Raw genomic sequence first — 22293 nt, forward strand, 5'->3', positions numbered from 1 at the left:
TGGACAGGCTCTAAAATTAAAAACTTCCACCTACTGGTCTAAAAAAAATCAATAAAATGATTTCTAAAGATATTCTGCTGTATCAATAAATCAATGCCTTATCCAGCCATCATCAGAGAGGCTACCTCTAAATCTGATCAGATTTGAACAGATCCAGAAACCTATAGCCAGACTCAAAATGGAAGTCTCCATCAAATTTTTCCTCTCAGAGCTCAGGGAATCTAGTTGAAGAAGAGGCAGAAAGAATGTAAGAGCCTGAATGGATGGAGGACACCAGGAGAACAGTCCTTCTGAGTCAATGAAGCTAGGTTCATATAGGCTCACAGAGACTGAGGCAGAAAGCACAGTATCTACATTGGTCTGTGCCCATCCCTCTGTGGATATACTACATCTATTAACTTGGTACTTTTATGGGACTCCTGACTATGAGAATGAGGGGGGCTTTCTAGTTCATGTGCTGCTCTTAGGAGTCTTTCCCTTCTGTTGGGTTGCCATTGTCAATTTTGATATAATAATATTGGCTTTGTCTTATAATCTTTTCATGTTTGGTTGTTATTTCTAAGAGCATGGTCTTTCTTAATGAGTGACAGAAAGAGAGTGAATCTGGAGGGGAGAGAAGAAGAGATGGGAGTGGAACTTGGAGTAGTAGATGAAGAGGAAACTATAATCAAGAAATATTGGCACAGAGACAGACAGGTAGATCAATGGAATAGAATTCCAGACCCAGAAATAAACCCACAGATGTTTGCTCACTTGATCTTAGGCAAAGGAGCTAAACCATTCAATGGAAAAAAGACAGCGTTTTCAACAAATGGTGCTGGTTCAATTGGAGGTCAGCATGTAGAAGAATGTACATCGAACCATTCTTATCTCGTTGTACAAAGGTCAAGTCCAGATAGATCAAGGACCTCCACATAAAACCAGATACACTGAATCTAATAGAAGAGAAAGTGGAAAAGAACCTCAAACACAATGGAACAGGAGGATTTTTTTTGTGAACAGAACACCAATTGCTCATGCTCTAAGATCAACAAATGACAATTGTGACCTCAAAAAATTAAAAAGCTTTTGTAAGATAAAAGACAAAATGGCAACTTGCAGATTGGGAAGAGATCTTTACCAACTCTACATCTGTTAGAGGGCTGATATCCAAAATATACAAAGAACTCAAAAAGTTGGACTCCAGAAAAGCAAGTAACCCTATTTAAAAATGAGGTACAGAGCTAAACAAAGAACTATCAACTCAGAAATCTCAAATGGCTGAGAAACATCTAAAGAAATGTTCATCATCCTTAGTCATAACAGAAATGCAAATAAAAACGACCCTGAGATTCCACCTCACACTACTCAGAATGGCTAAGATAAAAAAATGTAGGTGACAGCAGATGCTGGTGAAGATGTGGAAAAAGAGGAACACTTCTCCATTGTTGGTGAGATTGCAAGCTGGTACAACCACTCTGGAAATCAGTCTGGTAGTTCCTCAGAAAATTGGGCATAGTATTACCTGAAAACCAAGTTATACAACTCCTGGACATATACCTAAAAGATTCTCCAACATATAACAAGAATACATGTTCCACTATGTTTATAATCGCCTTATTTATAGTAGCCAGAAGGTGGAAACAACCTTAATAGAAGAATGGGTACAGAAACCATGGTACATTTACACAACGGAGTACTACTCAAATATTAAAAACAATGACTTCATGAAATTCACAGGCAAATGGATGAAAATATCATCCTGAGTGAGGTAACCCTGTTACAAAAAGCACACATGATATGTACTCAATGATAAGTAGATTGTCTTAGTTAGGGTTTTGCTGCTATGAACAGACACCATGACCAAGGCAAGTCTTATAAAAAACAACATTTACCTGGGGCTGGCTTACAGGTTCAGAGGTTCAGTCCATTATCATCAAGATGGGAGCATGACAGTATCTAGGCAGGCATGGCACAGGCAGAGCTGAGAGTTCTACATCTTCATCCAAAGGCTGCTAGTGGAAGACTGACTCCTAGGCAACTAGGGTGAGGATCTTAAGCCCACACCCACAGAGGCACACCTACTCCAACCAGGTCACACCTCCAAATGGAGCCACTCCCTGGCCCAAGAATATACAAACCATCACATAGATATTAGCTCAAAAGCTCAGAATACCCATGATACAACCCACAAACCATGTGGGGCTTAAAAGGAAGGAAGACTAAACTATGGATGCTTCAATCCTACATAGAAGGGGAACAAAATAGTCACAGGAGTTAGAGGGAGGGAGGGGCCTGGCAGGAAGAGAGGAGTGAGAGAGGAAAAAAGGGAGATAGGTTCAGGAATTGGAAGGGACAGGAGAGAAGTACAGATGGTCAGGAAATTGCATAAAAATATGTGGCGGGGGGGGATGAAAAACTGGGAGTAGCCACTAGAAAGTCCCAAATTCCAAGGAAGGAAGAGGCTCCCAGGACCCACTGCACATGACTTTAACAGAAATACCCAATAAAGGAAAGATAGAACCTGTAGAGACTACCTCCAGTAGATAAGCATGACTACAGTTGAGGGATGGTGCCACCCATCCATCATAAAAAATTTAACCCAGAAATGTTCATGTCCAAAGAAAAGACAGGGGCAAAAAATGGAACAAAGAGTAAAGGAAAGGGCATCCAGAGATTACCCCACCTAGGGAAATATCCCATCTGCAGACACCAAACTCTGGCACTATTGCTAATTCCAAAAAGTGCTTGCTGACAGGAGCTTGATATGGCTGTGCTCTGAGAGACTCTGCAAGCACCTGTCTAATATAGATATCAGATTCTCACAGCCAACTATCAGACTGAGCCCAGGGACCCCAATGGAAAAGCTAGGGGAAGGATTTAAGGAGCTGACGGTGATTACAACCCGATAGGAAAAACAATATCAACTAACCGTACCTTCCAGAACTCCCAGGGCCCAAACCACCAACCAAAGAGTATACATGGAAAGGAGGGACCCATGGCTCCAGATATATATGTGGCAGAGGATGGTCTTATCTGGTGGCATCAATGGGAGAGGAGACCATTGGTTCTGTGGAGGCTTGATGCCCCAGTGTAGTGGGATGCTAGAGCTGTGAGGTGGGAGTGGGTGAATGGGTGGAGGAGCACCCTCATAGAGACAAATGGGAGTGGGGAGAGAGGGGATGAGATGGAGGGGTTGGTGGAGAGGAATCCAGAAAGTGGTCTATCATTTGAAATGTAAACAAATAAAATGATTAATAAAAAAAGAAATAGTGTTGAGAAAAGAATCAGTTTTCCTTAAAAGAAAAAACCCTCACCTGCTTCCAGTTGCTTTCTCAGCTTTATGTTTCCATTTTCTTCAGCTTCACATCCTTCAGCTGTCATGCCTACTTCCTACAGCTGCCTTGCTTCTTACATCATGGACTATAAGTTGTGGAAGAATAAGAAAATCTAATTTTGCCTTGGTCATAGTGTTTTGTTATAGCAACAGAAAATAATTCATAGAGTAGTGATGATGTTCAACTATCCTGTGACTGCAATAAAATTATTATAAATTCAAAGAACAAAATTTTAGTCTTATTAAAGGCAATTTAAAAAGTAAATCAACATTTGTCAAAGTCAACGTTTATTTAGTAGAGTACTAATTATACTAGCTATTCTTTTTTATATTTCAATTCATAAACAAGTACATTTGGTAAATTGCAAATGAGAGAATAGTAAACTCATACTTACATACAAAACACTCACACTTCATGAATTCATTATGATATGAAAGTTACCTTTTAATTTAGCATGTATTCGTGGAAAACCAACTATTACTTTCATTATTCAATGTGCTAATGGTTGTTGACAGAAGTGAAATGGATATTGACTAGTCTTCACCTCTACTCCTAGCTGATGCTAAGGAAAATACAAAGGGAAAGAAAAATGATCAATCCACTTAATCCATTACCTTGACTGAATAAAGGAAGGCAGGAAACATTATTTGAAGGATGAATGAGTGCAATAGAAAGCTGGATATGATCCTAATCCATTGGAAATGCTTATGGAATTCTCAAAGCATAAATTAACAAATACATTAAACGGAAAGCCTATGGCTGACCTTAGTTTGGAAACATGCCTTTCAATCAGAACAATGTAGAAGGCAAGGGATGTAGCTTCTCACTGGACTCTACATCTGACTCTAAGAATAATATTCAATAAGATTATTATATTTTGAGGACTGTTTTGGATCCTGTAGACTGTGTTAACTTAAAAAGTACCTATGAGCCCTCAAACTCTCTTTTCTGTTTCTGTTTTGATTTTGCTGTGAATAAATTCTACTTCAAAAAAAAATCACAAGTTACTTTTAGGAGACACCAAAATTAGAGCATAAGCAATTTGGTCAAGAAAAAAAAAAAACACGTGTCTTTACACATAACTGAATTTTTCTTCCTATTTCTATTTCTAAAATAATTTTAATAAAATCTGATGCCATTGATATTTAATTGAGAACTAATTTAATTTTATTCATGAGATAATAATGTACACCCTAAACAATAACAGTGTCCATTATCCTCACACTGTAACTTAATTTTAGAGAAAAAAATAATTAGGTTAAGGCTAATATTCTTGATTGTAATGCAATACATTTTTACTTACATTTCAAATCCTCAGGGTATTAAGTATATTCTAACTACTCTGACTTTGACAGGGGCAAAGAAAAACCAAAGGTGGTAATTCACACAGGCTTTTTTCCAACTAACAGTGTTAAAGCCCTTGATGACTAGTTAAGCATTTGAATAGCATTCCCAGCCAAATCATGCAGGAACACTAGAGCTGAAAGAGCTAGTTGCATAAATGTAGCATTTATATAGAAAATTAATGAACTTCCTAAATTTCAGCACTGAGAATTTAAGAAAGAAATAATCTTAGATTAATAATAAATTGCAGATGCAGCAAAAATAAACTTGATAAATTAATCCATTGCCATTTTGCAGTAGGAATAACTAATAGATTTGAGGCTGCACATAAGTGCTATATTTATCTCACATTAAGCATTTTTCAAAAGAAAATATATGCTATTAGTTTTAGTGCAATTTAAAACCATGGTTAGGTGTATAATTCAGATGCTTAATTGATGTTTTATTGGATTTTTTTGCAATGATTCTGTAATATATATATATATATATATATATATATATATATATATATGTATAATTTAGTTTCTGAAACCATGTTTCCAAAATAAATTTATACATTTATTAAAATTATACATTAAAATTATACATTAAAATAAAATTATACATTTTACAAAGATTATTTGCCTATAGTGTGCTATACATTTTGATAAAGTTCAATTATGCTTTTTTAGATAATTTCTTGTTTTATCTAAAACAAGATATTGGGGGGGTTCAGACAGGGTTTCTCTGTATAACCCAGGCTGTCCTGGAACTCACTCTGTAGACCAGGCTGGCCTTGAACTTAGAAATTCACCTGCCTCTGCCTCCCAAGTGCTGGGATTAAAAGCATGTGCCACTACTGCCAGCTTTTTTGGTGATTTGTTACTTGAATATTCAGTATTAACATTTTTCTACATCTTCTCTTCTATCCAATTCCTCCCATGTCTTTCACCAGATACTTCTAGAATTTATGACCTCTTCCCATTTAATTATTATTGTTAAAATATAAATATGATACTTGATTATAAATATATTATAAAACATAAAATGTACACACATAATAACTGAATGAATCCATTTAGCATTTGTTATTTACATGTACCTAGAGATGACCACTGGGTAAATGGATATCGTACTTGAATCAGTGAGCATATTCATCAGTCAGCCTCTATGATGACAATTACATCTGGTAAATAAAAGTTACGTATGTCTTGCTCCAGGTTCCAGTGTCCTTTTTGTTGCCTCTGATTTTTCCTCCTCCTCCTCCTCCTCCTCTTGGGAATTGTATAATAAAGCTCAGGGACTTGTCCTATCAGAGGGCACTTGGAGACCTTCACTCAAGGTCAGTAGCTTTGGCTGTAGTGTTAGATAAGAAGATGCCCATCCGCCAAGGGAAATTGTAGTCACCTAGAAAGGAAGAGGACCTAAACTTCCAACGTGACCCCTCCCCTGTACCATAAATTATAAGGCACTTTGCCATAGGGAAGCTGTCTCCTGCCACTAATGACAAGGCTGAAGTTTGATTGTTGTATAGTATGATCTATCAACCCATCCCACTCTATCTGAAAGGTTGTGCTTCAAGAAAAATCTTAAACACATTTTACCCACTCAAAGGGCTATCTTGAGTATTCATTGGTATTTATGGGCTAATGGGATCTCCTGGAGATGAAGAAATTCATTTTGGAAAATGGACATGTCAACTCACTTTTCTGAAAAAAATCCTCCAGACAAAACCCAGTCTGCTTCCACTGAACAGGAGAGACAAGGAGATCTGACCAATCCTTGGAATTCAGACTTTCTGGCACCAAAGGCTGCTACCACCCTCATTTTCCTGGCTTGACATACCTAGTAGTAGCAGGAACTCCTGATCTGAGCCTGGGTAGTTCTTATACATAATATCAGATTTTTAGCAGAGCTTTTCCCTGCTCTTTTTTTTTTTTTTTTTGTTTTTCGAGACAGGGTTTCTCTGTGTAGCCCTGGCTGTCCTGGCACTCACTTTGTAGACCAGGCTGGCCTCGAACTCAGAAATCCGCCTGCCTCTGCCTCCCGAGTGCTGGTTTAAAGGCGTGAGCCACCACGCCCAGCTTCCCTGCTCTTTTACCTACAGGTAATTACCTCTCAGAGCCACAGGATGAGTGGATGCCAAGGCATTTGTGTCGCTGTCTTAGATCTTCATGTGTTCATTGTCTTTTATCTGAGGTAGATGTTATTGTTGTATTAAGGAATTAAGCTAAATGTTAAGTTACTCTTATGGAATAGGCTCACAGATATGGCTTGTGAGAACTCCAGGTATGCTCTGAGAACCATCCTGTAACCCAGCTTCGTGCCCAAGTTGTGGTTAGAAGACATCATTCAGAATCCTACCTGGTTCTCAGCACTTTCTCTGTCCCCTTTGTCACACCAGCAAGGGTGAGGACAGCTCCCAAAGCTGGGTGAGTGACCACTGGTTTACTACAACAGTCATAATTTGGCAACAATGTTTCCAGGGCTACTAATACAGGTACCAGAGATGAAACTCTTTTCACCAATGAAGGACAGTGACAATAGCCTATTTTATTTCAGAAGGTCCTTGAGACTCTCCTGACCAACAACTCAAAGGGAATCTTCTCTTGTCTGACAATGAGGATTTTGTTACACAGTCTATTGCTCTGGTGGGGAACATTATGCCTTGTTATGGTGAAATGACATTGAATGTGTGTGTGTGTGTGTGTGTGTGTGTGTGTGTGTGTGTGTGTGTATGTGTGTGTGTGTTTGCGTATTTTAAGTAAGCTTGTGAAAATATGTTATGTTATCCACAAATAAGAGATAACGCTTGTCATTGTGAGTCTTGGTTATCTCACTAAAATTAATCATTTCTTACTCTCTCCGTTTTCCTGAAATTTTCTTATCTAGCCAGAGATGGCATGTTTTGTCATGTGGTATATTAATGCTAAGCCTTTTGAAAATTCTCCATACTGATTTTCATAGTCGCTGTTTAGTTGGTCGTCCCACCAACAGTAAATGAAGGCTCTACTTGCTTTACAGACTCTCCAGGATTTGTTAGTTGTTCTGAATTCAGTCATTGTGACTGAAGTATGATGAAATCTCAAAGTAGTTTTAATTTTCAAATCCCTGATTGCTAAGGATATATAACACATTTAAAAGATATTTCTTTGCTGTAGAGGTTTGAATTAGAATGACCTCCAGAGGCTCAAATTGTTGAATTCTTTGCCCTAAGTTAGTGAAATTGTTTGGGAAGTATTAGGAGATGTGACCTTGTTGGAAAAAGCATACCACTAGAAGTGGGCTTTGAGCTTTCAAAAGGCATGTGTCATTTCAAATTAGCTCTCTGTGCTTCTTGTTCGTGGTTGGGGCTGTAGATTATAGCTTTTTCTCCTGCCATGGCTTAGTACCACCATTATGAATTCTAAACCCATGGAAACATAAGCTTGATTAAGTGTTTTGCTTTATAATTTGCCTTAGTTGTGATAATTTATCACAACAATACAAAAGCAACTAATACATTAGCCATTTTTAATTATTCTTTTAAAAACTGTCTGTTTACATCCCTAGGCCATTTCTCAAATGGGTCCCTTGTTTTATAGTTCTTGTTTTGTTGTTTGTTTGTTTTGAGTTGTTTGTATATTCTGGATATTAATCTTCTATTGACTGTATAGTTAGCAAAGGATTTTTCCCACTCTGTAAACTTAGTTTTTAACTCAATTGTTTCCTTTGTTTTATGAGATACAATTAGTTAACTGTGGATCTTAATTCCTGAACAATAGAATCCTGTTCAGAATGGTCTTTCCTACACCTGTACCTTGCAAACATTGCACATATTTTTTCTGGTATTTTCTGCATTTCAGATTTTACATTGTTGTCTTTGATCAATTTAGTGTTGACTATTGTATACTGCTACACGTGGATGCCCAATTATTCCAACATTATTTGTTCAAGCTACTGTTTTTTTTTCTAGTATTTCTTCCTAATATTGACCATTTAATATAGTTCCTCATGTTGTGGTAACCCCTAACAATAAAATTATTCTCATTGCAACTTAATTACTGTAATTTTGCTTTTGTAATGTAAATCATTTCTAGAATATTTACATGGTGGCATAATATCATGTCATCTGTAAATAGGAATAGTTTGATCTTTTCCTTTTCTGTTAGTATTCCTTTAGTCTCATTCACTTGTCCTAATGTTCTAACTAGGGAAGCCAGTACAATATTGAGGTTATTGAGAATTTCAATTTCCTTTTTATTTAAATTCACTTTCCTTCAGTAATTCTATCTCTTTGTTGGATTCTCTTTTCAAACTCGGAATTGTATTTGTCATTTGAATTAGCTTTATGTTTATGTTTCTTAGGAATTCTTTCAGGAAATCGTTCCTATATTCTTTAAGTTCCTTGAGATGTTTCTGTGTGCTATTTTTAAACTCGTTGAGTATTTAAATCATGTTTATGATTGTTATTTTAAGCTATATGTCCTGGGTTTCATCTAGGTTATTCACATTATAAAACATTTCAATAGGATTATTGAGATTTCTTTAGTGGAACATATTATCCTTGATTTGTTGTTTGTTTTGTTTTAGATTTTTTTCCACAGCACTATTATTAATTATAGTTAGTAAGGATATGTTCCCATCTCTCAGTGAATTGATGAATGGATGAATAAAATGGTATATTTACTTGATAATGACACCTTTCAGGTAATAAAATGAATAGAATTCTGACATGTTCTAGAGCATTGATAAAATTTTATACTATTATATTAAGTGAACAAAGCCACGGGAAGAAGCAACCCAAGGTATAATCTGATCTTCATATATGACCCATAATATGCAACAAAGCAACAGTAGATTTTTGTCATCCATGAGATAGAGGGCACAAAATGTATGAATAGTAGTTATATTGGTTAATGAAGTTCAAACATTAGACTGTGCCCAGTGTTGTACAACTAGAAACTACTGAATCTGTGATATAATTGTATATATTTAATGACATGGAGATTATATATCAGTAAAGTTATAAAAATTGAACATTTACTGAAACTAATTCAGTATTAAGTTACAATTAAGAAAACAAAGAACAGGAAACCCAATTGAGCTGTACTTATAAAACAATGGGTTTTATAATTACAAATCTTCCCACATGAAAACTTCTAAGTCATTATTGATGAATCTCATACAACACTTATGGAACATTTAATAATTGTTATGTACAAACTTATTCAGGAAATAGAGTAGAGATTAGTCTCTAAAGATATTATTTTGTTAATATCAAAAGCACAAAAGATTGTAAAATGTAAGTAAAGCCCACATGCAATATAATGAAAAAATTAAATACAGAGTTACCATACAACTCATAAATTCTAGATATATGCCAATAATAAATTATACAGTTAGAGACTACGACTATAGATGTGTGCCTGCAAATTTGTCCAGAAGTAAATACAATTGCCACTAATGCTGAAGATATGACTTCAATCACTGGCACTTACAGAACAAGGAGACAATTGATTACTTAAATTTATCCCCTGACCTATATAAATATCCTTATCAGGAATATCATATACACATATACCTAATGATAATTATAATCATTAGTTTTGGGAAAAACATGTGCAAAAAATATTTAGGTAAGTACTGGTAAATTACTTGTCCAAATATACAAAGCACATCACAGTATGTGAAATAGAGGTTTACATGAAAAATAGAAGAGTTGTTTAAGTTATGAAGATTGATCAGTATAATCCTTCTTATTAAAATAATAAAGGGATAAATTCATATATTTTCTTTACCAAAGATTAAATAGTCATGTCTGCTTAAGACAAAAACTCGGCCTATTTAAAACAAATGAGACCTATTTTATTAACACAAAGAACATGCATGTATAACTTATTTTTAATATTATGTACAATGACTGCTAACATTTTCTCCTAAAATTAAGCATATACCATAGATATCCAATGTTGTAGCTTCTATTAATTTTAAAAATTGAAGGGAAAGTATTATTACAAATTACACATAAAATGCAAAGCATTTAATATATCAATATATTTGTGGGAAGAATCTCTGCTTCTGCCTTTTAAATTATCTGGTTAAAGGGTGTGTGCTATCATGACCAATGCTACATTTTTATCATAGATTTCATGAAGGGCGATCATGTTTTTTTAATAGCTTTACTAACTAGGCTTACTTTATACCTTGTCTGACTTTGGGCATTTCTTTCTGATATAAAGGTATGGTATCAAAATGATGAGAACTATCCACATGCTGGTAATATATTATTAAAAATACTCATAAATAACCAAAATAAAAATTACCACAGCCAAACTTGTAAAATGTCAATCTACCACAGGATTACATAGTACCTTAGAAATTTGAAATCATTTCTCAAGATGTGATTTATTAAATGCTTTGCAGTTTCCCTTGTTATATACAATTTTTGCAGTCATATGCTTTATCTTATGACAACTCTTGAGAGTTATAGATGTTGGTTAAACAATAAGTGGTTTCAGTGAAGCAATGACATGGAGAATTTTGAAGGACAATATAATTTTAATTACTGCTATATTTTTATATAAAAGTCTTGAGTTTTATGAACATGATTAGACATAGTATTTTAAACATTTAGAAGTATTTTGATATAAAATGGGCAGTGGTGGCTCAAGCCTTAAATCCCAGCACTTAGGAGGTAGAGGCAGGTGGTTCTCTAAGTGTGATGCCAGCCTGGTCTATAGAGTGAGTTCCAGCACAGCCGAGATTACACAAAGAAAAGCCACACAAAAATATTTTAATATTATGAATAGAATCAATACTCAGCATTTTATTATTTGGTAATGTATTTTCTAACCACATTGTCATAATCATTTCTCAAATTGTTGGATTCTAAATCTGCAAGTAAGTCTAGACTATCTTTCTGTTTGTGTGTGTGTGTGTGTGTGTGTGTGTGTGTGTGCATGTGTGGTTTTGCCTGCTGTGCAAGTACAAGGTCTAGATGCCTCACACCATATCAGATACCAGATGTTTATCTTAAGATTATAATCATTTCTCAACTCAGACACCAGAGAATAAGGTGAGTTAAAGATTAAATTTTCCCATCTTCAGAAGGTATGTCTGCCGGAAATTGTGAAAGAACACCAGTATGGTAAGAAGAAAATGTAAGAATAAGTTAGAGATGACAAGGGCAAAAAGGTGTCAAGAAAAAGATAAATTACAGTGTCAAGACCTCCAGCAGATATTTGTCAGGAAATTGTCATTGGAATTAGAGTTTCAGTCATTGGTAGTAAGAATACTTTCACAAGTCTGGGCTTGTGAGTAATAGGAGAGTAGAATATACATCTTTTCTAGATTATCTAATGTTATCATGTTGTGAGGTTAATATTAAAAATTGACATGGATAAATTATCTTTCCTACACGATATTTTGAATGAGAAAAAAAAACATGCACTGCTATTCAGACATTTTTAAAAATCTTAAACTTTTTCCAAATTATAAAACACCCTTAATTGGTAAAGGGTATTGGAAAGTATAGATAATTACTGATCAGTTGGTTGCTAAATACATTAATATCAGCTCCTGCATTAAAGGGCTCAAAAACCAAATTGAAATATCACTGAGAAGACAAGAATTCCTTGACTAATATAACTGAAATTTTTAGGAGTAATTTTGACTATTCATACAGGTAAGAAATGAACTCCAGACAGTCAGTCTAAATACTTTTATTCTCATGAGTTAAAGAATAAATTTGAATACTTATTTGGCTAAATAATTGACTAAAATCAGGTTTGAAGGTATTCACTAAGCAGGATTTTATTTTAAATGTCCCTCAAAAGGACTTCTTCAAATTATCTATCACTCTTCACACCTTAAAACATTCCTTTTGTAAAACAAATAGCTCTTCAACAATTTTTGATATGCATTTCCTTATGTAATCCTTAATATTACTAGCTACATAAAGGAAGGAGAACTGTGTAGAAGATAGGTGAGATATGGAGTTTCCCTTTGAACATAAAAGGAGGAACATCAAGAAGTTTGCCCTAACACTAATAGTACATTGCTCCTGTATTTTATCTTACTGTGCTGATGGAAGAAATCGCAGATGGAGAAGTTAAGATGAAAGACTGTGAATTTGAAAATGTAACCCATAAATGACCAATTATAATATCAGAAAATTCAGATGGACAGCACTAATACTGGCATCTGCAACCTACCATTTTCTACCTCCCTTCTTCCCAAATTCACAGTCCTTGATATTTTCTTATGAAGATAAAATTGGAGGTTCAACAAAAAACTGTGCACATATATTTATAGTATCTTCATTCACAATTCTAGATCGACCAAGATGTTTTTCATTAAATGATTGAAAAACAGTGCATGGCACATTCTTGGAATAGAATATTATTCAGAGGAAAAAAAAGCTATCCAGGAAAAGACATGGAATGTTACAAATAGCATGTTGCTAATTTCCAAAGGTCAGTTTGAAAAGTTGCAAAGAACTATGTGGCATCTTAGAAAATGCAAGGCTATGCAAATAACAAGTTTCAGTGACTGACATATCCAGGCAAATGTGAAACATTTGGCAGAGAGGTGGGGGACTAGTTAACAGGAGAAATATAAGACACTTTGAAGGTAATAAAATTATTCTGTATGATTCTTTTATTGTAGATCCAAGTCCCAATACATTTGTTAAAACTTACTGAAAGCATTACTCTGGGAATGAACATTAAGGATTTTAGCTAACATAGTGTATTGATATAGTTTTATGAGTTGAATATAGCACAACAAAATAAGCTATCATAATAGAGAGAACTATAGGAAAGTGATGAGATATATTTTTCCTCATTTGCATATCTTTTCTAACAATCTATATTACAAATAAAATTTCTTCAAACAAATTTCTTCTACAGTGTTAAAGAGACCACTAGTGGAAATCAAGTATAAGAAAGAGAGAAAATATTAAGACCAAGCAACAGTAAGAAACAGTGTTGTTTGGACCTAGACTATCTTTAAGAATTCCTGTGTTGAAATCTTTCTACTCAGTGCAACATGTCCAAAGGAAGGACTTTTTCAATGTAATTCAGACATGCAGGCTTTTAATTTGTATTTATCTAATCATTTATCTTAACAATGGATTAGTTCATGCATAAATCCATGGCTTAATTAGATTAGGAGGAAGAACTTTAAGAGACAACTCTACCTCTTGGCTTCCTGGCTGCTATTAGGTGGGTAGCTTTACCTTACTCAATACTCCTGCAGTCATTGTCTGTCAGGCCACAGCCCTTTAACTAATGGTGACAACTAGCCATAGGCTGAAATCTCTAAAAACTTCAAGTAAAATAAATTCTTGCTGCTTTAAGTTAATTTTCTCCAATAATTTTGTTATAATATCTGAAAATTGGCTAACTTAAATAGCGATTAGTAGTAGAATAGGCGGTGTGGTGGTGGCACACGCCTTTAATCCCAGCACTTGGGAGGCAGAGGCAGGCGGATTTCTGAGTTCGAGGCCAGCCTGTTCTACAAAGTGAGTTCAAGGACAGCCAGGGCTACACAGAGAAACCCTGTCTCGAAAAACATAAAAGAAAAAACAAAAAGTAGAATAGTGGAAATGCTTGGTATAAACTTAGCTGAAATTATGGGAATATTTGCAGAATTCATGATGGGGCTGGCACATTTAAAGCACTATAACGAAAAGACATGAGAATTCTTGTTTTTGTTTTTGAATCTTAACAAGTGTTTTTCATAATGTTTTTAATTTTACATTTTAAAAGGTACCTGTTTTCATTTGAATAATATGTCCTGCCTGTGTCTCAGGCATTTAAAGACTTATTACTCATTTGGGATCTTTTGGTAAATGTTAGGAGATGTGACCTTATTGGCGTTGGTCTGTCACTTGGAGTGGGCTTAAGACTTTTAAGGATGCTTCACACCCCAAACTTCTGCCACCATCATTGTCTTAGTTAGAATTTTACTGCTCTGAACAGACACCATGACCAAAGGAAGTCTTATAAAGGACAACATTTAATTGGGACTAGCTTCAAGGTTCAGAGGTTCAGTCCATTATCATCAGGTGACAGTATGGCAGCATCTAGGCAGGCATGGTTCAGGCAGAGCTGAAGTTCTACATCTTCATCTGAAGGCTGATAGCAGAATACTGACTGCCAGGCAGCTAGGGTAAGGGTCTTATAGCCCATAACCACAGTGACACACCTACTACAACAAGGCCACACCTTCTAATACTGCCACTCCCTGGGCCCAGCATATACAAACTAGCACATTCCACTCTCTGGCCCCCACAGGCTTGTCCAAATATGTGAGGCTATGGGGGCTATAGCTAAATGTAGCATAATGCAAAATACGTTTGGTCCAGCTTCAAAATTCCCCTTAGTCTATAGCAGTCTCAACAATGTTAAAAGTCCAAAGTTCAAAGTCACCTGAGAGTAATCAAATCACTTATCTGTGACTCCCAAAGCAAGACAGGAAACAAGCTAGACAAACTCAAAACTCTGCATCTCCATGGCTGATGTCAAAGCAGACTTCAGATCTCCAACTCCTTCTTCATCTTTGTTGACAGCAACAAACTTCTTTCTCCTGAGCTGTTTTCACTCACTGTTAGCAGCTTTCCTCAGCAGATATCCTCTGGCATTTTGAACATCTTGGGATCTCCAAGGCAACTTCAGTGTTATAGCTTCTTGTTTCAATGATTTGGATCCACACATGATCTCCTGGACTCCTCCAAAGGGTTGGTGACACTTCTCTAGCTCTGCTCTCTGAAGTACTCTAAGCTCAGGTTGATCCATTACACTGCTGCTGTTGCTCTTGGTGATCATCCAATGGTACTGGCATCTCCAATACACTGGGGTCTCTTTCTGCAACTAGGCTTCACCAATAGCCTCTCATAGGCTCTTTTCATGATGCCAAGCCTCAACTTCTTTGCATAATCCCTTCAGCCCTGGGCCATAAACTGCAACTGAGGCTGCATTTTCACCAGTGGCCTTCTATGACCACTTACAATGCCAAGCCTCAGCTGTTCTTCATGACACCTTCATGCTTTCAAAACCAGTACCACCTGGGTGATTCTTACACATTACCAAGTACAGCTGCAGCATGTGGAACAAGCTTGGCTATGTTTTAAACACAGCTTCTTTGTGCTTTCAGGGAAAAAAAAAAAACAACTTCTCAGAAGATTTCACTTCAGTGCTGCTGGTTTCTTCTTAATCACCACTAATTTCTTAGCTCCAACTAACCAGCATCAATTGTCCCAGTAGTCCCTTCTCTTCTGGACTCTAAAGCCAGAACCACATGGCTGAAGCTGCTTGAGTCCTGCTGCTTGCTGGGGCTAAAACACGGCTCCCTTTTTATAGTCCATTATCACCAGCTTTCTATTTTCCAACTCCTTCAGTGTCTAAGCTTGGCTGTCCTAGAATTTGCTCTGTAGACTGACTTTGAACTCAGAGATCTGCACGGCTATCTTCTAAGCACTGGGATTATAGGTTTGGTCCACCAAGCCTGGATTTAAGTTTTTCTTCACCTAGAACTTGCTCTGTCCCAGGCCGCCCTTGAACTCAGAGATCTGTTTGGCTTTATCTCTTGAGATTAAAGGCATATACTACCATGCCTGGACCTAAAATTATCTGGGTAGGACTTTGTTCCAAACTCCCACTTTCTTAATCTGCTATTTCCTAGAACACAGAATTTGGTTCCATTTCACTTCCTTGTACCCATTTAATAATCAAACCATATATTTTGTATTTTTCCCTTTTCAGCTTGCTATGCTTGTTCAAAATGTTCTTCATAAGATTTAACCAAAGAACAAAGTCTATGATGGGTATTTCTGAGACTTCCTTTGTCAATAAAATTAATCTGAATATTTTCAACTTAGCCTCAGCAGACTCTTCAGACAAGGGCAAAAAGTAGCCACATTCTTCAAAACACCACACAAACAGTCTCTAGGTCACATATTGAAATTATACTCTGATGAAACCTCTTGGGCCGGGTCCACACAGTTCAAACCACTCTCTGCATCAAAGTCTTCCATATTCCTGCTAGGACAGACCATTAAGCTCCATTTAAATCATTCCACTGCTTTCTAAATCAAAAGTCCAAAAATCCACATTGTTACAAACAAAAGCATGATCAGGCCTATCACAGCAATACCCCAGTCTCTAGTACCAACTTCTGTCTTAGGGTTTCACTGCTGTGAACAGACACCATGACCAGGGCAAGTCTTATAAAGGACAACATTTAATTGGGGCTGTCTTACAGTAGGTTCAGAGGTTCAGTCCATTATCATCAGGGCAGTAACATGGCATCATCCTTGCAAGCATGGTACAGGCAGACCTGAGAGTTCTACATCATCATTCGAAGGCTGGTAGCAGAATACTGGCTTCCAGGCAGCTAGGGTGATGGTCTTATATAGCCCATACCCACAGTGACAGACGTACTCTAACAAGGTCACACCTTCTAATAGTGCCACTTCCTCGGTCAAGCACATACAAACCATCACAACCATTAATGGTGAACTCTTTAGATCCTTGTTTTGGAACTGGATCCACCTGCTACTTCAGTGACATGACTGGCTGCCTGCTACCATGTTCACTGTAATGTTGTGATGGATTTCTATCCCTCTGGAATTGTAAGCCCCAGATAAATCCCTCATTATCTATGTTAACTCGGTCATGATTCTTTATCACTACAATAAAAAAATAATTAAGGCAGTACTATATTATAAAATATCAGAACTAGTCATTTGCTTTCCAAGACTTGGGTTACTCTTCACGCAAGAATACTTTCTTGAATAAGACCAAGTACAAAATGAAAATGTGAAATCTCTCAATGGTAGGTACAGAGGGTTGACTCAGGTTCAGATTCTAAATTACACCAGTTATAAATAGACAAAATCAGTACTCTTGTCACTTCTTTCTTGATCATTAACAAATGTTTAACTCTGCCAAGGAGCACCATTTCAATTCAGCATTTTTCAGACTTTGTCACAAGAGAGGAAAATCAAAGACCAATATATCTGGATTCCAAATATTCATTCCGCATATTTTACTCATGTAAGTGGGACTGGCTAGTGTTTCAAACTTTTATTACCTAGTACTGAAGTTGTATCTCATTTAACCACATATATTTATTGATTATAATCCAGTTTGTTTTATTGATTGGGAGTGAAAGAGTATGTGTTTAGCATGTAGTCGAAGTTATTTCAGAATATATAGAATTGCCATATATTATCAACTCCACATAATTATGCCCAAAATTTTAATTAATGATTTTAATTTTTAAGAAAATAGGTCACATTGTGGGTAGAGACTCCTACCTGTAATCACACAATTTAGAGGACTGAAGCAGATTCTGTATATTTGATGTCATCCTGGAATACATAGCAAGTACTAGACATCTTGAGATATACATGGTATGTATTAGCTTAAAAACTAAAATCAAAATGAAAATAATTCAAAATGAATACAAACTCATATATAAAGTATATATATATATATATATGTGCATAATTATTTGTAATTATATAAATTGGTATTAACATGGGAAATTATTTGGTTCATAATAATTGCAATCAAAAAAGTACAAAACTCAAATTTGGAAGAATGTATGAGTTAAATGTAATGATCTTCACAAAGAAACTAGGCCGACATTATAACTCTGCATGTCCCCTTCTTGGCTTGTTTATATGTTGCTATATGAAATAAAAGATTTAACACATGAGGTTGACATCTTTTTCTCTATATGTTCATTTTTATTTTCTCCAATCAAGCATCTCAGGCCTTTGTAACACATAGCATTAAGATTTTTATTCAGGGCTCAGTGTTAAAGTATTTTCTATGTATTGGTATTTCTTGTTAATCATAGACATTGAAGCACACTGAAAATCTCTGACCAAATTTACCTAAGTGTAGTCAGCAGGACAAGAAAGGAAAGCATTTTGGAAGCATATATTTTCCAAGGTTTTTATAATGATTATATGCATTAACTTATCCTCAGAAACTCTTAAATTAGAATATATTGCATGAAAATATTCTATTTTCAATAAAAACTATAAAACCAAATAAAACACATAAAGAGTAGTATTTGAAAAGATAAGAGGACCAAAGGAAGGGAGTCAGGGTTCATATTGCATGCCTGCTCCTTTCTTTTCACACAGGAGGATAATAGTAGGGCATAAGTATTATAAGAGTATGTTAAATGTGTGCATGAATAAGTTAAAATGAAGTCCATTATTTTGTGTAATTAATATATACTATCAGAAAGACATTTATTTTTTTCTACCAAAAACTGCAAATTGTTCTTTAATTAAATAATGCCATTCTCAAGTGATATAGAACAGTCATCTTGACAGAATTGCTTTTTGTATAAATATTCATAAATTAAAAATGTCTCTAGATATGCCATGAGCTGCAAATCATACCTTACAACAGCAGCTTACTGCCAAGTTTTTGAAAAGCACTGAAATCCACTTCCATTGAAAGCTGTTTATTTCTCTGGTGTAGGTGAACAAGATCACTGGGACACTTGCTTCATGTATCTTAGAACAACGTAAATAAAAACTATGCATATACATCTTAAATTGGGGAGGCCATAAAAGTAAGGACATAACCATCTTTTGATGCAATAAGAAAATAAATAAATAAAAATTAAATACTGTAATCTGATGTTTGGTATTGACAAATCAGTAGATGTCAACTTCACATATGAAGGACAGCGGACTCTGCTTTTAAAAAAAAATGCTCAATATGTCATGGTATTTGGGCTAAAGACCTTTAGAATATTAAGCGTTTCCTTTTTGCTTAAAGGAATATGATATAATCACCATCAAGCTGCTATGGTAATTAATTTTAAGTTGGGATGAAGTGACCTTTTGGTCCATGGCACAAGTTACATCTCTCACATTTCTGTCAAATTAATCTGGCGAGATTTCATGTTTATATACTACAATACACACTGACCAAGCTGTCAGTCCCTCACAGTTTTTTAGAAAAATATCTACATTTGTCCTTATGGATGTCAAAATGTTGCACCATCATTTGTTTAAAAAAAAAGATGCACATTCATACTGTGAAGTTATTAGGAAAATACTCTTGCAAGTAAACTATAGAAAGATAAAGTACACTTCAAAAGTATGTGGGTTGTTTGTTTACAATATTCTATAAAGTGCAGAGAAATCCTAAGGAGAGGGCAAAGCTAGCCCAGAACGAGTTTAATTACAGCAGCTTTTGCATAGCAACACTCAGAGGAAGCTGGACATGTCTGTTTCCTCAGGAGAAGGGTGGAAGAGGTTCTTCAGATTCAGATTGTGTCTTGGCCATAAGTCTGCTTTCTTCCGGAATGGTTGCTGATGCCAAATCTCCATTAAGTGTGTTTCCTGAACAGTGAAGAGGTATTTCTGGGTCTTCAGGGGGGCCATCATTACAAGAGTCTGTGTCCGAGTAGGTTCTTTGGCGTCGCTGAGGAAGTCGGTGAAGGGCAGATACTGGTTCTTTGATGGAGCAGCTGCTCCTCTCAGAACTGCAGGAACCAGGGTGGCTGGCTGACCGCTTCATCATCTGAACAGAAGGCGACACGGAAGAGACCAGGGGATCCGGATGAGGCAGTTGAAACATCTCAGGTTTAAACTTGGCGTTGGCGATCTTCACACACTCCTCCAGGGTTGTGATGAATGTATTACAGGTGGCACTGAGCAAGGAGGAGGCTTCATTCATGTTCTCCACACTGGGAGAGGAATGCCTCTCATCATGGTGAACGAATTCCTGGATCGTATGAACCTGCTGCATCAGGAGGTCACAGTAGAGGCGAAGTTCAGACATTTTGGTTTTCAGAGATTCACTGGTCTCACTTATTTCTTTCTCTTTTGCAGTCCTCGTGTCGGTCAAACACGCTTTGGAGCTCCCGAGTCAGAAAGACATTTAATGAGATACATACTTCCATAATAATCTCAGCTTTCAACATATCATTAGGTCCCTTAAACAACCATGATCAAGATCATATTTTCGAAATTAAAGTACAAGAACTAAAAAGTTGTTTATGTTCAGGAATATCTCTGCGTAAATAGCCCCATACTGGAAGAGATTCTAGTAACATCACTGTTTTCCACATGACAGAAGTAAGGCACATGCTCATTCCTGTGAGCTACAGAAAGAAATCATAACCAAGACAAGATTCTACTGAGAAACAGGAACATTGTGTAGTACTAAGAAAAGGGCAGTTCAATCAGTCATCAAGATTTAGCAGCACATCTTCCTTTCACCATTCCAGTTTCTTTTTATTACGCATTTTCCTCAATTACGTTTCCAATGCTATACCAAAAGTCCCCCATACCCTCTCCCCCACTCCCCTACCCACCCATTCCCACTTTTTGGCCCTGGCGTTCTCCTGTACTGGGGCATATAAAGTTTGCATGACCAATGGGCCTCTCTTTCCAGTGATGGCCGACTAGGCCAGCTTTTGATACATATGCAGCTAGAGTCAAGAGCTCCAGGGTACTGGTTAGTTCATAATGTTGTTCCACCTATAGGGTTGCAGATCCCTTTATCTCCTTGGTTACATGGGAAAAATAGCACCTTAGAAAAAAACTATAAAGCAGAAATATTCTCATGTTGTAAATATATATAGATAATTAATATCCACACAATCTTATTATATTTAATAAGTTATATGAATTGTAAAGTCTAACAAGTCAATGTAATTTTATGTAATATTTAATCATAAAGAATATAACTTGAGTTTAAATGTTTCACCTCATTTATTAAAAAATATGAGATTCATTTCTTCTGCCTGTCTTTCCACCGTCAGAGGAACATTTATAAGCTAGAGTTAGTCCTTGATAAATACACGTTTGTTTTTATTAAATATTCAGAAACATTTTATTAAATGAAATCCCTAACTAAACACTGAAATCAGAGTGTATTATACCAGAATTATGATTCTTCTAAAAGGCCAAACTAAAACCTACCTTCCCAAGTCAGCTTTAAAGCTCTTTCTTTTGTCAGAAGGCTTATTAGGACCTTATCTTCATGCCAGGGTCTAAATGCTTATGTCTTCATGTATTTAAAATTTCACCTCAAAAAACAGGAATTCTAACATTACTAGGACACATAATATCACAGGAAACACCTTGACACTCTTGCTCTTAGGATCTCTCTTCCCATTCTTATGCCATATTCTCTGAGCCTTTGGTAGAGTACTGTTTTGTAGATGTACCCACTGGGACTAAGCTTCCCTCTGCATTTTGATTGGTTGCAGTTTTCTGTAATAATCTCGATCAGTTGTAAAGAAACTTTCCTTGCTGAGGAGTGAGGACTACATTTAACTGTGTGTTTAAGGTCAAATGTTTGGAATTTAGATAGAGATTATGTTGGTATTTCTTAGTAATGTCATAAACTACACAAATAAAATCCAACAACCATGACTGACAAAACATGAGCTGGACAAGAACAATAGATATGCTAAAGTGGATGGTGGAAAGCCTATAAAGCCTCAACCCCACTCAAAGAACTACAGGCAACTAAGGAATGCTGAAAGTAGGAGGAATAGCTGTCTCCAGGGAAGATCGCAGCAATTGGTTATCAATTCTGAAAACGTAAGTACAAGTAATAAGATACAGACCAAGAAGGTTATACTTTGGTGTATATATATGTATATATATTCACATATGTGT

The 22293-nt window shown here is 36.0% G+C and overlaps 1 pseudogene; it reads right to left on the minus strand.

Annotated features, from left to right (window-relative positions):
• Window positions 1-19894: 19894 nt before the first annotated feature.
• Window positions 19895-20524, minus strand: LOC110287441 (annotated as a pseudogene).
• Between the last annotated feature and the right edge of the window lie 1769 nt (window positions 20525-22293).

Source organism: Mus caroli, chromosome X (genome assembly GCF_900094665.2).
Source record: "Mus caroli chromosome X, CAROLI_EIJ_v1.1, whole genome shotgun sequence".
NCBI classification, from domain to species: domain Eukaryota; kingdom Metazoa; phylum Chordata; class Mammalia; order Rodentia; family Muridae; genus Mus; species Mus caroli.